The following is an 11,217-nucleotide window of genomic DNA, read 5'->3' as shown; positions in this document are numbered from 1 at the left end:
GGACCTTGCAAAGAAAACCCAAGTTTGAAAAGATTTGTAGATGATAGAATAATTTTTCCTGTTCATTACAACACTCATCAAAATGTAGATATCTTTTAATGCAAGTATGTCATTACTTTTGGATTTGTGAGCATGTGCAAATCGAATAATGGGAGAAAAGAAATGTGTGCGCACTTAACTGTAGCTGTAATAGGGCCAAATGTGATGTCATATTTGTTAACTGAAAGCCAAAAGACTAAGGTGTTTGTATTTTGCCAGACGGTAAATCCCTTGCCTGCCCTCATGGGCAGTCTTGCCAATGCTACATTAATCCATAGACCATGAGTATTGGTTCTATAACAGTCTTATTTTCTCTGCAAGCTGTGTAAGAACTAAGGCCAACATGTCTAACAGCCTCGGCTAACAGACTAAAAAGACAGATACGCCTCTAGAGTCCATAGACGGAACAGAGGGGCCAAGTCTCTCTGATTTGCTCTTTGTGCAGAAGGAAACATTCATGGGGAAATCTCCAGCATAGGATGATCCTTCCTGGAGTTCTGAACTCTCAAAAACGCAAATGGGAAAAGCAGGCACAGAGGACGCACTGAGAGAAGGAACTCCCTTCCAGCTCACAGTGTCTCTACGCAGGGAAGATTTGCCTGCCCAGAGGGAAGAAAATGATCCAACTTTCAGAGGTCTTCTAGGCTGGTAATTATTGATTACAATCCAAATTCAGTGAATAGGTATTTTCACAGGCCATGTAAAGGTGCAGCTCTACACAGCGTAACAGCTTAAAATGAGCCTTCCTGTTGCTGCCCTATATTTTTGCTCTAAAAAGTTGTATTTTTCTCAAGAAAACATGATCTTAGTGGCAGAATAATTTTATATTATTTTATATTTGTGACTACACTGCTATTACGATTTTAATTTTAGGCCTGTTGGTGCATAGCAATCTGTGAGGCAATGGGCTGGAATGTTGCTGTACATGCATGTGTGTGTGTGTGTGTACATGTGTGTGTGTATGTAGGGAGGGAGAAGATTAGAATAACAAGAGGAGGATGAGTACGATGTGATGCAACTGGAAAGGCCTTTAACAAATTTAAAAATTTAAACATTTTTAAAATAAAATAATTTTTTTTTTTTTGAGGTGGAGTTTTGCTCTGTCGCCCAGGCTGGAGTGCAGTGGTGCAATCTCGGCTCACTGCAAGCTCCGCCTCCCAGGTTCATGCCATTCTCCTGCCTCAGCCTCCCAAGTAGCTGGGACTACAGGTGCCCGCCACCACGCCTGGCTAATTTTTAGTGGAGACGGGGTTTCACCATGTTAGCCAGGATGGTCTCGATCTCCTGACCTCGTGATCTGCCCGCCTCGGCCTCCCATAGTGCTGGGATTACAGGCGTAAGCAGCCGTGCCTGGCCAAAATAAAATAAATATTTAAAAAATTTAAAAACATTAAAACAAAAATTTTAAAAAATTAAAATTACAAATAATAAAAAATTAAAAATAGCTTTAAAATAGGCCTGGTGCTGGTGGTTCCCAGCACTTTGGGAGGCTGAGGCAGGTGGATTGCTTGAGCCCTAGAGTTTGAGACCAGCCTGGCCAGCATGGCGAAACCCCGTCTTTACTAAAAATACAAAAATTAGCCGGGCGTGGTGGCACACGAAGCTGAGGCAGGAGGATCACCTGAGCTCAGGCAGGTCGAGGGTGGAGTGAACCGAGATCATGTCACTTCACTCCAGTCTGGGTGACAGTGAGACCCTGTCTCAAAAAAAAAATTAAAACAATTTTAAAAATTAAAGAGTAATCTAATGAGACATTCTTACAGGCTTATAATGGTGAGATGATTCCCCAATTTTGGGCCTCTGCACTCCAGCCTAGGAGACAGAGTGAGACCTTGTTTCAATTAAAAAAAAATAAAAGAAAAGAAAAAGCAAAAAACCCAGGGGCTGGACATGGTGGCTCATGCCTGTAATCCCAGCACTTTGGGAGGCTGAGGTGGGTGGATCACCTGAGGTCAGGAATTCGAGACCAGCCTGGCTGACATGGTTTATCTTCATGGCCTCAGGCACATTTCTTTTTTCTTTTTGCTTTTTTTTTGAGACAGAGTCTCACTCTATTGCTCAGGCTGAAGTTGCAGTGGCAGAATCTCAGCTCACTGCAACTTCTACCTCCCAGGTTCAAGCGATTCTCTTGCCTCAGCCTCCTGAGTAGTGAGATTACAGGCATGCACCACCACGCCCAGCTAATTTTTGTATTTTTAGTAGAGACGGGGTTTCACCATGTTGATCAAGCTGGTTTGAACTCCTGACCTTAGGTGATCCACCTGCCTCAGCTTCCTAAAGCGCTGGGATTACAGGCGTGAGCCACTGCACCCAGCCTTCTCGGGCAAATTTCTGAGTCGGCTTTGTCGTCTGTAAAATGGGAATAAAAAGAGTACCTACTTCACAGGGTTGTTGTGATGATTACTCAAAATAAAATATTTGTGAAAGATCATGACAATAGTAGCACAACTAACTCATCACAATGCCTGGCATGTAAATGTTAGTTGTTAACTAAAAATAAATAGGTCTTTGGGAAGGTTAAATGGGACGTACAGAATAAACACATCCATGGCAGTGCCAGGTACATGTGTAGAAATAGAATATATGATCTCTTTGGAGCAGAAGATTTTGGGGTTTTCTTTTTTTGAGTCAGAGTCTCACTCTGTTGTACAGGCTGGAATGCAGTGGCCCAATCACGGCAGCTCACTGTAGCCTCCAACTCCTGGGCTCAGGTAATCCTTCTGCCTCAGCCTCCCAAGTAGCTGGATCCTTGGCCTCGCAAAGTGCTGGGATTACAGGCATGAGACACCACTCCCGGCCAGAGCGGTGGTTTTCAATGGCTGCTCATTAGAATGATTGGAATCACTAATGTGATTCCAGCCTACTCCCTGGAACCTATGTACATGTTGAGTTACATGGCAGAGGAGACTCCAGTTAGTAGATGGAATTAAGGTTCCTCATCATCTGACCTTAAAAGAGATAGGATATCCTGAATTATCAAGGTGGGCCCTTAAATGTGGAAGATGGAGGCAGAAGAATCAGTTTCACAGAGATGGAACCAGCTCTTGCTGCCTTTGAAGATAGAGGGAAGGGGCCAGGCGCTAGGGACTCTTGTCTCTAAAAATAAATAAATTAAAAAAAAAAACTTACATTGTTTTAAGCCACCAACGTTGTGGTAATTTTTACAGCAGCAGTGGGCAACGCAGCCACGTTTGTGAACCACTGCAGGAGGGGTTCTGCTGCCTCTTGGCCATCATTTGCCAGAATCTTTTCTCCGTTCCTTCCTGAGAGGCAAAGGCTAGTCCCAGCTGTTTCCAGTCTTCTTGATCAGAATTTTTCCCTTTACTTAAGAGATTCACCCTGCTTTAGTTGTATTTGTGTCTTTTTTTTTTAAGAGACAGGATCTCCCTCTGTTGTTCAGGCTGGAGTGCAGTGGCACAATCATAGTTCACTGTAACCTCAAACTCCTGGGCTCCAGTGAACCTCCCATCTCAGTCTCCCCAGTAGCTGGGACTACAGGTGTGTGCCACCACACTGGGCTAATGTTTAAATTTTGTTTTTCAACTGGTCTTCTGACACAGGAGAATTTTTTTTTTTTTTTTTTTTTTTGAGACGGAGTCTCGCTCTGTCGCCCGGGCTGGAGTGCAGTGGCGTGATCTCGGCTCACTGCAAGCTCCGCCTCCCGGGTTCACGCCATTCTCCTGCCTCAGCCTCCCGAGTAGCTGGGACTACAGGCGCCCGCCACCAGGCCCGGCTAATTTTTTGTATTTTTAGTAGAGACGGGGTTTCACCGTGTTAGCCAGGATGGTCTCGATCTCCTGACCTCGTGATCCGCCCGCCTCGGCCTCCCAAAGTGCTGGGATTACAGGCGTGAGCCACTGCGCCCGGCAGGAGAATTTTTTTATCTTTTGTGGAGATGGGGTCTTCCTATGTGGCCCAGGCTGGTCCCCCCGCCTCCTTTTTTTTGAGGCAGGGTCTCTCTCTGTCCTCCAGACTGGTTTGCAATGGTGTGATCACAGCTCACTGCAGCCACAAACTCCTGGGATCAAGTGATCCTCCCACCTCAGCCTCTCAACTAACTAGAATTGCCCGGTTAATTTTTAAATATTTTGTAGAGATGTTGGTGGGGGAGGGGTCTCACCATGTTGCCCAGGCTGGTCTCGAACTCCTGGGCTGAAGTGATCCTCAGCTTTGACCTCCCAAAGACGAGATTACAGGCATGAACCACCACACCCAGCCCTCAGGCTGGTCTTGAACTCCTGGCCTCAAACCATCCTCTATCCTTGGCCTTCCAACACCCTGGGATTACAGGCATGAGCCACCATGCCCAGCCCTCAGGCTGGTCTCGAACTCCTGGCCTCAAGCCATCCTCTGTCCTTGACTTCCCAATCCCCTGGGATTGCAGGCATGAGCCACCATGCCCAGCCTGATTTTTGTCTTTATGATCAGATCCTTATTGTTGCTATGCAATTTAAAACTTAGAAAACCATAGTTTTAAGTAACAAAGTTTTATTACATTAGCCCAAGGATGCTAATGACAAGCTCAAAATTATTTGTCAGTTGGTTTAAAAATACATGAAAAGAGTTAAGCATTTATATCCTGTATAATAAAAAAGGAAAAATAATAATAATACACATTTAATCAGACAGTTTTATGAAGGCCATAAGTTGTTTGTTTGGATGAACCTGGGAGGCTGAGGGGGCTCAGGCCCCTCAGAGAAGGGGCAGAAAGTAGGGATGGAAGACCCTGGCAGTCATCTCTAAGGGAAGGGAAGCCCCTAAAGGGGCCAGCACTAGCAAAGAAATAGCAGGAAGAGCCTTGGTTCCCTCTCACCTCTTCAACCACTCTCCACTGGCCAAGCCCACACCCCTTATTCTGTGGACATTTTCCCACTAAAATATTTCACTTGGCACTTTGGGAGGCTGAGGTGAGTGAGTTACTTGAGGTCAGGAGTTCAAGACCAGCTTGGCAAATATGGTGAAACCCCGTCCCTACTAAAAATACGAAAAATTAGCTGGGCGTGATGGTACATGCTTGTACTCCCAGCTACTGGGGAGGCTGAGGCAGGATAATTGCTCGAACCCGGGAGGTGGAGGTTGCAGTGAGCCAAAATCGCACCACTGCACTACAGCCTGGGCAACAGAACGAGACTCCGTCTCAAAAAAAAAAAAAAAAAAGAAAAATATTTTCATATGTACCATCTGCACAATAGAACACTTTGCATTAATTAAAGAGAGAGGTGGCACTACTGTGATGACATAAGAAAATGTGCTGGCTGTACAGGTAAATGGGAAAAAAACAAGTTGCAAAATAAAATGTACTCAGTGACCCCATTTTAACAAAGACAAACGTTAGTGTATGTCTAGAAAATAAAAATTTGGGAGAAATGCATCAAATCTTGAAAGAAGTTATCTGTGGAGATGAGACTAGAGAACATGCTTATTTTACATATTTCATATTTCCTTAATGATTGACATTGTATGCCTTATTGCTTTCATAATCAGAAAAAATAATTGTATAATTAATGGTAAAAACTGCCAACCGAGGCTGGGCACGGTGGCTCATGCCTGTAATCCCAGCACTTTGGGAGGCCGAGGCAGGAGGATCACCTGAGGTCAGGAGTTTGAGACCAGCCTGACCAACATGGAGAAACCCCATCTCTATTAAAAACACAAAATTAGCCGGGTGTGGTGACGCATGCCTGTAATGACAGCTACTCGGGAGGCTGAGGCAGGTGAATTGCTTCAACCCAGGAGGCGGAGGTTACATTGAGCTGAGATGGCACCATTGCACTCCAGCCTGGACAACAAGAGCGAAACTCTGTCTCAAAAAAACAAACAACAACAACAACAACAACAATAAAACAAACAAAACTGCCAACCAAGTCTTTTTTCTTCTTCTATTTTTTAATTGAAATAGATTCAGAGTCTTGCTTCGTTGGCCAGGTTGGTCTTGAACTCTCGGCCTCAAGTAATCCTCTCACCTTGGCCTCCCAAAGTGCTAAGATTACTGGTAATCACGCCTGGCCTAATCCAGTCTTTCCCCCTACTTTTCCCTAGACATTTAGAATATGGTGATATATAGTGATAGGGTTATAAAAGTCAGTCATTTTAAATTGTATCCCTAAATAAATGCCTGTAATCAAGACCATCTTGTGCTGGGTGCAGTGGTACATGCCTGTAGTCCTAGCTACTCAGGAAGCTGAGGTGGGAGGATCACTTAAGCCCAGGAGTTTGAGGTTATGGTGAGCTATGACCACAACTGCACTCCAGCTTGGGCAACAGAGTAAGACCTGTCTCTTAAAAAAAATCTTCTCTCAGCAGATCAGCCATCAAAATTATTGTTAGCCTGATGAAATATAGGTGGGCATACAATGTTAGAAGCCACCCTGACCTCTGCAGGGACTCCAAGTCCTCATAAGCACAAACAGTTCTAGCCTGCCATTGACAGTTTAAAGAGGGTGTCCTTTTGTCCCTCCTACATTTCTCTGTTTATTCATATCCTTCACATTTTTCTTTCTTTTGACCTATTTCATTCCTAAAATATTCTAACATCTGACTTCTCTCCCAATTACAATAGTAACAATACATCATGGGTTTTCCAGTGTAGTTACTTTTTAGTATATATTTTTTCAATAATGGCTATTCATTAAATATATATGATTTGTTTTGGGGCCACTGAAAGACTTCATATAGGTAAGTTCATATCATATTGTGATAAAGTTTTTGGTTTTTGGTAATGAAAACATGGATTTTGCACTGATTGCTCTGCAGAATTTCTCTCTGGATGACGCTTGATGACCTTCACATGGCCTCTTAGTCTTTTTTTCAATTTACCTCCTTTGCAGCCTTTAAAACTGCGAATCAAGTCTTCCTATTTCAAATCTCCTTCCTTAGTTTTCATGAATCTACACTGTCCTTCCTCTGTAAATGCTTCTTTGGCCCTCCATATCCTTGGGTTCTGCATCTGTGGATTCAACCAACAGCAGATGGAAAATATTCCAGAAAAGGAAAAATATCTGGCTTTGTCTGTACCTATTAGGTGTAGACTTTTTTTGTTGTCATTATTGTCTAATCAATACAGTATAACAACTATTTATATAGCATTTACAATGTATTAGGTATTATACATAATCTGGAGAGGTTTTAAAGTGTACAGGAGGCTATGTGGCAGGTTATATGCAAATACTACACCTTTTTTTTTTTTTTTTTTTTGAGACAGAGTCTCACTCTGTCACCCAGGCTGGAGTGCAGTGGCGCGATCTTGGCTCACTGCAACCTCCACCTCCTGGGTTCATGCAACTCTCCCATCTCAGCCTCCTGAGTAGCTGGTACTACAGGCGCGTGCCACCACGCCCAGCTAATTTTTGTGTTTTTACTAGAGACGGGGTTTCACCATGTTGTCTGCCTGCTTTATTATAATCATCCTGGCTGGTGCAAAGCGGGATGTCATTGTGGTTTGGATTTACATTTCCCTGATAGTTAATGATTTGAGCATCTTTTCATGTACTTACTGCCCAACTGTCCGTTTCTTTTGGGAAGACGTACAGATCCTTTACTTTTTTTTTTTTTTTTTTTTTTTTTGAGACTGACTCTCACTCTGTCGCCCAGGCTGCAGTGCAGTGGCATGATCTCGGCTCACTGCAAGCTCCGCCTCCTGGGTTCACGCCATTCTCCTGCCTCAGCCTCCCGAGTAGCTGGGACTATAGGCGCCCACCACCACGCCTGGTTAATTTTTTTTTTTTTTTTTTTTGAGATGGAGTCTCACTCTGTCACCCAGGCTGGAGTGCAGTGGCGCGATCTTGGCTCACTGCAAGCTCTGCCTCCTGGGTTCACGCCATTCTCCTGCCTCAGTCTCCTGAGTAGCTGGGACTACAGGCGCCCGCCACCATACCCGGCTAATTTGTTTTTTTTATTTTTAGTAGAGACGGGGTTTCACCGTGTTAGCCAGGATGGTCTCGATCTCCTGACCTCGTGATCTGCCCGCCTCGGCCTCCCAAAGTGCTGGAATTACAGGCACGAGCCACCGCGCCCGGCCCCTTTACTCATTTTTAAAATTGGGTATTTGTATTCTTTTTATTGGGTTGAAAGAATTCTCTACACATTCCGGATACATTTTATCAGATATATGATTTGCAAATATTTTTCCAATTCTGAGTTGTTATTCTAATCTGATGGTATCAATTGCAGCAAAAGTGTTTTTATATTTGGTGTTCATCTATTTTTCTTTTGTGACTTGTCACATCAACAAGGCTTTGTGTAACCCAAAGTCGTGAAGATTTACCCTTAGATATTCCTCTTAGAGTTTTATAGTTTTAATTCTTATATTTAGGTGTTTGTTACATTTCGAGTTTAACTTTTGTATATCACATAAAGGAGGGGTCAATATTTACTTGTCCCAAAACCATTTGTTGAAGAGACTATTCTTTCCCATTTGAATTGTCTTGGAACTTTTGCCAAACATCAATTGACTACAAAACACAAGGGTTTATTTCTGGACTTTTATTTCGCTTATCTTTATGCCTGTCTTATAATTGTAGTTTTGCCCTAAGTTTTGATATCCGAGTGAGTACTCCAAATATGTTATTTATCAAGATTATTTTGGCTACTCTGGGTCCACATAAATTTTAAGATCAACTTGTCAATTTTTGCAAAAAGGTATCTGGGAGTGGAGGTTTTTGTTTTTTTGAATTTGTTGAATTTGCAGATTAACTTGGCAGGGGCAGTATTACAATCTTAAGACTTAATATCAAGTCCTCTGACTCATAAAATAAAGCTTTGCATTTCTTTTTCTTTTTTTTTTTTTAAACTTAAGAACACTGAAAAATGAAAAAACAAAAACAAAAACAAAAAACAAAATAGAGACAAGGTCTTGTTCTGTTGCCCATGCTGGAGTATAGTGGTGAATCATAGCTCACTGTAGCCTCAAACTCCTGGGCTCAAGTGATCCTCTTGCCTCAGCCTCTCAAGTAGTTATGAGGTGGATGCCACCACACCTGGCTAATTTTTAAAAATTTTTTGTAGAGATGGGGTCTCACTATATTGCCCAGGCTGGTTTTGAACTCCTGGCCTCAAGCACTCCTGCCTCAAGCTCCAAAGCGCTGGGATTACAGGAGTGAGCCACAGCATTGGGCCAATGGGTTTTCTTATACACAATGAGTAGTTTTTTTTTCTGTTTTCAAGATTTTTTTCTTTCATTGTTTTCACTATAGTTTTGGTATGCATCTTTCTATCTTACAACTTGATCTTGGATTAATGTTTTCATCAAATATTTGATTTTCAGGCATCATTTCTTCCAATAATTTGCTGATTCTTTCTACTGTGAACACAATCTACTGTAGAGCTCCTCTAATGAATTTTTCATTACAGTTACTTTACTTTTGAACTCTAGAATTTCTATTTGGCCCTTTTATTTATTTTATTTTATATATTTTTTGAGATGGAGTCTCACTCTGTCGCCCAGGCTGGAGTGCAGTGGCGCAATCTCGGCTCACTGCAAGCTCCGCCTCCCAGGTTCACGCCATTCTCCTGCCTCAGCCTCCCCAGTAGGTGGGACTACAGGCACCCGCCACCACGCCCGGCTAATTTTTTGTATTTTTAGTAGAGACGGGGTTTCACGGTGTTAGCCAGGACGGTCTCGATCTCCTGACCTTGTGATCCGCCCGCCTTGGCCTCCCAAAGTGCTGGGATTACAGGTGTGAGCCACCGCGCCCAGCCTATTTGGCCCTTTTAAATTCCTTTCTTTGTTGATATTCTGTTTGATGGAATATTGTAAGCATACCTTCCTTTACTTCCAGCAGTTTCCTTTAGTTTTTTTGGAACACACTTATCTGCTTCCAACCTATTGACCCTCTCAGTTTCCTTTGATTGCTTTTTCGCTCCTTGTATGGATTAGTTTCCTGTTCTTCTGTATGTCTTGTAATTTGTTGTTGAGGACTGGATATTTTAGACACTGTGTCACAGCAGCTCTGGATACTAATTTCCCTCCAACCCCTACCCCCTACCCTCCAGCGCATTTCTTCTTGTTTAGTTTCTTGGCTGGATGATTTCAGTTAAGTCCACTTACCCTGAAGTATGCAGGCTCTGATGTCCCTCCTCAGAGTACAGTCTGGTCGTGTGCAGTCACCATGACTACTCCCTCTAGCCCCAAGGACAGTGGTTTTGATAGGACTCTCTTTTACCTTTTCCTGATCTTTCGGGAAAGGTTCTAGTTAGTTAGAACCTCTTTTGTTATCACATCCTACTATTAGCACCCACTAATTTACTAGCTAACCACTCATTTTTTTTTTCATTTTTTATAGAGACAGGGTCTCACTATGTTGCCGAGGCTGGTCTTGTACTCCTGGCTTCAAGTGGTCCTCCCGCCTCTGCATCCCAAAGTACTGGTATTACAGGCATGAGCCACCACACCTGGCCACTCTATTGTTTCTGACAATGCTCTGGGGCACAAGTCGCCACAGTTTAATCCAGTTAAATTCAGGCCCCTGTAGAGTATCTTTGAGGCTTGTTTTAACCCTAGGACTAATAACAGCTGCCTCTATTTTTTTGAGACAGGGCCTCACTCTGTCACCCAGGCTGGGGTGGAGTGGTGTGATCTTGGCCCACTACAACCTCTGCCTCTCGCGTTCAAGCGATTCCCATGACTCAGCCTCCTGAATAGCTGGAATTACAGGCACGTGCCATGATGCCTGGCTAATTTTTAAACTTTTAGTAGAGACAGGGTTTCAGCATGTTGGCCAGGCTGGTCTTGAACTCCTAACCTCAAGTGATCTGCCCGCCTTGGCCTCCCCAAGTGCTGGGATTACAGGTGTGAGCCACCGTGCCAGGCTCTTTCTGTTGAGCTTGTTGGCATTCCCTTTTGCTTGTTGCCATCAGGGAGCTGTCAATACACTCTTAATTGCTCCCCTCCCCAGATCCAACGTATTTGGTGGCACCTTTACACTTCAGCATCTTCCCTCATTCTATTCTAGTCAGTCCCTTTATTAAATATTTTTAGTAGAGACGGGGTTTCACCAAGTTAGTGAGAATGGTCTTGATCTCTTGACCTTGTGATCCACCCACCTCGGCCTCCCAAAGTGCTGGGATTATAGGCGTGAGCCACCGTGCCCGGCCCAGAGCTGTTTTTGACTTGCCATTTCCACTGGACAGAACCTCTGTTCTGCTGCTCCAGAGCTAGGGGTGGGGACAGTGGCCTGCTTT

At 43.6% G+C, this 11,217-nt stretch overlaps 1 protein-coding gene across 1 annotated transcript in view; it reads right to left on the bottom strand.

Annotated features, from left to right (window-relative positions):
• LYG1 (lysozyme g1) overlaps positions 1-11,217 on the bottom strand; it is a 47,453-nt gene that overhangs the window by 32,707 nt on the left and 3,529 nt on the right. The gene's annotated exons all lie outside the window — the stretch shown is intronic.

This window comes from Pan paniscus, chromosome 12 (assembly GCF_029289425.2).
Source record: "Pan paniscus chromosome 12, NHGRI_mPanPan1-v2.0_pri, whole genome shotgun sequence".
Lineage (NCBI taxonomy): Eukaryota > Metazoa > Chordata > Mammalia > Primates > Hominidae > Pan > Pan paniscus.
The sequence above is the reverse complement of the archived record's forward strand: the minus strand, read 5'-3'. Positions and strand labels throughout refer to the sequence as shown.